General features: G+C 35.1%; 1 long non-coding RNA gene across 1 annotated transcript in view; it reads left to right on the top strand.

Moving 5' to 3' along the window:
- LOC112161387 overlaps positions 1-2657 on the top strand; it is a 59009-nt gene extending 56352 nt beyond the window's left edge. The window contains exon 4 of the long non-coding RNA XR_002921870.2: positions 2312-2657. This is a non-coding gene — a long non-coding RNA (uncharacterized LOC112161387). The remainder of the gene's footprint in view (positions 1-2311) is intronic.
- Positions 2658-5306: the final 2649 nt, after the last annotated feature.

Below are 5306 nucleotides of genomic sequence, written 5' to 3'. Positions count from 1 at the left end.
GGTTAACTCCACAAAACACATTTGATGTGGATGGCACAGAAAAAGATGAACATCTATATTTTGGACAGTGTGGAGCTGTGTAGATGCAGCACCACAACTGTATTACATCTCTTTATTTAAGGGCAAAAAAATCTTTATATGAGACTTTTCTTGTGTACAAAAAAGAAAAAAAACTCCAGTCATTCAGTAAAAACTATTGCTTAACCATTCTAACTGCATTACGACACATTTTATCGTATGGCAGTTCTGAAGAAGTGATGTGCTGCTCCGGCTTCACATTTTTCACCTTGTGAACAAGGTTACAGCTTTCGATTGCAAAACACCGTATTCCATTTTTCATTTACCTAGCAGAAAATCAGATGCGACAGTTACATTTTTGACAGTGGAGAAAACCGACTCTTTGCCATTTACAGCTAATGTCATGTTTCTGTGCTAATCCCTCATCATTTTTGGGCCTCATTGCCTATTTTTCTCTATGATATTAAGTATTCAAAGCTCATTTACATTCTTATTTTTCAATTTGCCGCTGCACTAGTTTAATTTATTCCATATAATTTCTTTTTCTGAGAGGGACATTAATCATTGACTGTACGTTTTAGTGCCTCTGAGATTTTTTTAATCAATAAAATAAAAAGGATAAAAGCCTCGACACTGGGCTACCTTACAAAGACAGTCCAAAGGATTTTTTTTTTGTGTGTTATTTTACTGTTTTTATTTCAATAATTATTTTGTGGAAATGTATTTCTCTGAAAGTTGCAGCTCTTTTGCAACTTTTCAACAACAAAAAGCAGTTATATTGTTTGCCAAGCGATGACAAAAACACGTCTGGAGAAGAACGCTCATATCAATAAGGCCCCCCTGTAATGCTTCTGGTAGTTTTATATTTCTGGTCTGTTAAGCCAGAGGCCTAACCACTTTCATCCTCTTTCTTCCATCCTTTTCTTGTTGTTTCTTCATCCTTTCACATTCATTTTATGCTTGGCTATTCCGTAGGCTATCAGTGTATTAATGCCAAGGCTTAAGCCAAACAGCCTCTGTGAGATAAGCCTTCAGGTTGTCATGTGGCTGTTCACAGTTCATACTCCGCTTTCCCCCATTTGCTGGAAACCCCAAATCATTTAATATTATTAATCTATTTTTTTCACAAGTTTCTTCACTATTTTAGCTTCCCAGTTTAAAGTAAACACATCTTCATCAGTTGTTGTGGGAGGTTTGACCCTCCGAAGGTTTGTCTGGAGACGTGTGGTTGGTGGGGGTGGGGTCTGTTAACTCTGATACATAATGCCGTGCACCATAATACCTCGTGCATGGCTGGTTGCAGGCCTGCTAATCACAGGGAAAAAGCCCAACTGTCTCACTCCATAAACCAGGCCCAGAAAGGAGACTGCCATGGGGGCACAATGTCACTTGTAAATCCCAAATTAAACTCAACTGCCCAAAGATTTCCAACATAAAACTGTTTTTTTTTATTATTATTTCTGACACATGTCCAGCTGAAACAAGCTTTGATCAATTTTTTATGCTTCACACACCGACACTCTGATCCTTTCACTCCACGGACACTAGAAAAGTTTTGTGTCCAAAAAGAAAAATTAACTTACAAAAGTAGCACCAATCCTCCTCTCTTTATCCTCAGTGCGTGTTGCGTTTAGGGAACTTTCCATGTATGCATATAGGCTAGTTTGAGCCTGCTAAAGGGGAGGGGAAATGATCTCCTTGAAGGCAATCTGTTCATTAAGATAATGTGTTAATTCCAATTAAACTAACATTAAAAAGGTCCCCGTAAAGAGATGGAGTCAGCGTTTTTCCTAACTTGCTCCTTTAATTACATCGTTCCTCTCCTGTCATTAAGGATATTAAAAATTCATTAGCAAGAACAGTATTGCATACTGCAGTGCTGCAACAAATCAGAGACTTTTCATCTCATGTTGTCGAAAGATGGTCGCCATTAGTGTTTTGATCTGAAGAGCGTTAAGTTGTCCTCCAGTGATATTTCTGGGAAGTGTCAACAGGTTTCTGGAATGGGGAACTGTCACGTTGTTCAAGCCCAATGATTATTTGCAAGGTGTTTTTTAATACGGGGTTTAATCGAAACAGAGGGAGACGTTTATGTGATGAATACGTTTTGGCAACATTGGGGTTACTGCTTTGTATTTATCCATATATTAAATTTGCATTTATTTGCGGCGGCGTGTCGCGTCCCTTCTAATGTGATTCCATTGCCGGCTGTTATGTTTTCTGTCAGTTATATTTCTTGCTCCTAATTTGTTTTCATCAAATGTGTTTATGGCTATCTGACGCTGTTTTACAGCTTTACTACTGAACCGTGCTGCTGCTGCTGCTGCTGCTGCTGCAGGAAACGAGGCTGTCCATGAATAACGCGAGCTCCTGCAGCGTGATCCCCACCAGAGACCCAATCTGCATGTCTGGATTTCCAAACGCAACTTTCTCCCGATGCTTCCAGTAGATTTCACCAGCACCTATATGACTTTTTACTTCAATAAACATCAGTGGGATGTCTCAGTTAAAACTCCTAATGATTACAATTAAAAAGAATGAATAAACATGCGCACATGGGAAATGCAGCAGGTGCTAATGTAAAAATAATCATGGCTTTGGCATGAAAGTGGAGAATAATTAAATGAATAAATGTAAAACAACTGATGTGAAATGTTTTGTTGGCACAGAGAGGTATTAGGTGTCCCAAAAATTTCCCTGGTGGCATCCACGAACACCTTCATTTAATTTGTATCAGTGTTATGAAAATGAAGCAGAAGAAGAGAGTAAAGAAGGCCAGATGTTGCAGATGTGTTTGATCATTTTTAGACCAATAAGTCATTCCTTTTGTTATTTTTTAATTGTTCAAATCAAAGTAAGGAAGAATCCAAAGTTCTTGCTTACTACACTATTTTTAATTCATTGTTTTTTTTAAATAACCAGTTATTAAAGTGAATTTTTGGTATTTTTTTAACAAAAAAAAGTAAAAATGCTTTTAACAAACTCATAGATTTACAAAAAATTCTTGCAATTTGTTTTGTTTCTTATTAAAAAATGCTCTAACACTAATACTTTCTTAAAACTAACAACAGTCAAGAGTGAGTCAAGGATTTAAGCAAAAAAAATATGTTTTCTCTGGGAAAAAATATCATAAATGTTACATCATCAATGTTTTAGATGACCTGTATGTTTTATTTTATAGTTATAGTTCTAGTTTTCCAGTAAATGCTCATTGAGCCTCTCAATTGTATTTTTAAACTGAAACACTTTAAGCTTATTCCTCTCTAAATTGTACAATTCTGCTTAACTGTGGCTCTGCGACGACACGTTTAGCTGGTTAACTCAAGTATTAGCTTGGTTCCTAAAAGATAAAAATTCGGTGTTGTTGCAACATTTTTCCATCATGGATCCCACAAACATATATGAGATAATTGTCCATCTCAATAAGGTTGGAGTAATATTTTTCCCACCTGTAATTTTTAAGACTTTCATTTACGGCTGACCTCAAAAGTTTTCCATTTTTGCTCAATTTTATTTATTTATTTATTAATTTGTCTTATAATTCCTTAGATCAACTTTGATTTAATTTATATTGATTGGTTTTTATGTAGCAAAAAAACTAAATTTACACCTAAACTTTTTTGGTTAAGATCCATAAATTAAGCATTTTTAAAAGCCTCTTTATCATTAAAACAAAATAGATTAAATGAAATTAATATATTGTTAAATAAATTAGCAGGCTTAAACATTTCACGATTTGTCTGATGACAGCATTACAAAGAATGGGAACTTATAGGGTCAGAATCTGTAAATAAGCGCAAAAAGTGACAAGAATAATGCATCAAAAAAGATCACAATTTTCATGCAAAAATATCACAAAACATCTTTTTTGTAGTGTTTAGAACTTAGCAAAAAAGCATCAAATTTCCATGACGACGGATGTTTAATTTGAGTTAAGAAGTTAACATTACTTCTCTAAAATTTAAGTTGGAAAGTATAGCAGTTTACTAACTAATATCTAATTAAGTGAATATAAATTTTAAGACAAACCAAATAAAAAGTATTGTCATAAATGTTGGTTATCCAAAATTCTAAAAGTTAAAAGATGTACTTGATGTTAAAATTTTAACTATTAAAGAAATTGTATCAAAAAAGTCTCAAATGTTAAATAAAATTAATGCAAATTAGATTTATTTTTTATCTTCTTGAAAATCATTTTACCTCAATTTTATAATAATTAACGAATTAATCAGTGAGTTTTATTTTTAAAGAATTTTTGCACTAACTTTGTGACTACATGGCCCAATTCCATTAAAAGCTCTTATATAGAATATTAAAACAGAATTAAATGAAATGGAACTCAAACAGAAAGCTGGGTAGAGTTTCCGTATTTGTAAATGTTGTTTTGCTTCTCGGTGTCCGCTCCGTCTCTCAGTAACATCCTGTATGTTGATCACCAGTGAGTGACCACAGGATGAACCCGTCCACATGCTCCTTCAATGAAAGCTGAGAAAAAAAAGAACATAACGTCACCATGTTATCAATATTCCATTAGGAGCTGTTGTGAAATTTATCTCAGTGCAGTGTATCATAGAGCACTGAAATATTCATATCCTCCTAATTAATTGGCATCAGAGGAGCACATCTTTTTTTTGTTTCAAGTCGTGCCGCAGAAGAGCGAGTCAGAAATCAGACGGAAATGTTCCAGTGGCGGGAGGAGTGTGTGCGACTTTTTGGAACTAAAAATAGATTTGATTCTTACTTTTTTTAGATTTTAGATCTTAAATTTGTTTCTTTAAATGTCTTTAAACAAACTTTTACTCTAAATCCTGGAATACATTTCAGCACAACCTCCTCTCACTTAAATGTTACTAATCAGCTGTGTGTTTGTGTGGAGGGGTGTGTGCATGTGTGTGCCTGTGATTAAAGGTGTGCATATGCTTGTGCTCTGGTTTTCTGTTTTTGCTACAGACTCTTTGGCGTCCCTCAGGGTCGGTCCCAGGTATGTCCCAGCTGTGTTGGAGATCCATCAGCCCTGACAGGTCTATTGTGCCAGCACTCTTTACAGCAGGAGTGCCAAACTCAGTCGCACAAGAGGCCAAAATCCAAAACACAACTTAGGTCGCGGGCCAAACAGGATGAACATTTATTGAACACTCTAAGACAAAACTTTAAAACTGTAACTTGTTAACATAATTATGAACTAGATATATAATATTGCTATATATAAAATTCTAGTGTGAATTCTGTAAGTTGAATTTGACCGCTGAAAATGCTAATGCTGATAGCTGAAAAGGCTAAAGTTGTTG

Source organism: Oryzias melastigma, linkage group LG15 (assembly GCF_002922805.2).
Source record: "Oryzias melastigma strain HK-1 linkage group LG15, ASM292280v2, whole genome shotgun sequence".
NCBI classification, from domain to species: Eukaryota; Metazoa; Chordata; class Actinopteri; order Beloniformes; family Adrianichthyidae; genus Oryzias; species Oryzias melastigma.
Note: the sequence above shows the minus strand (reverse complement) of the source record. Positions and strands in the feature narration are given on the sequence as shown.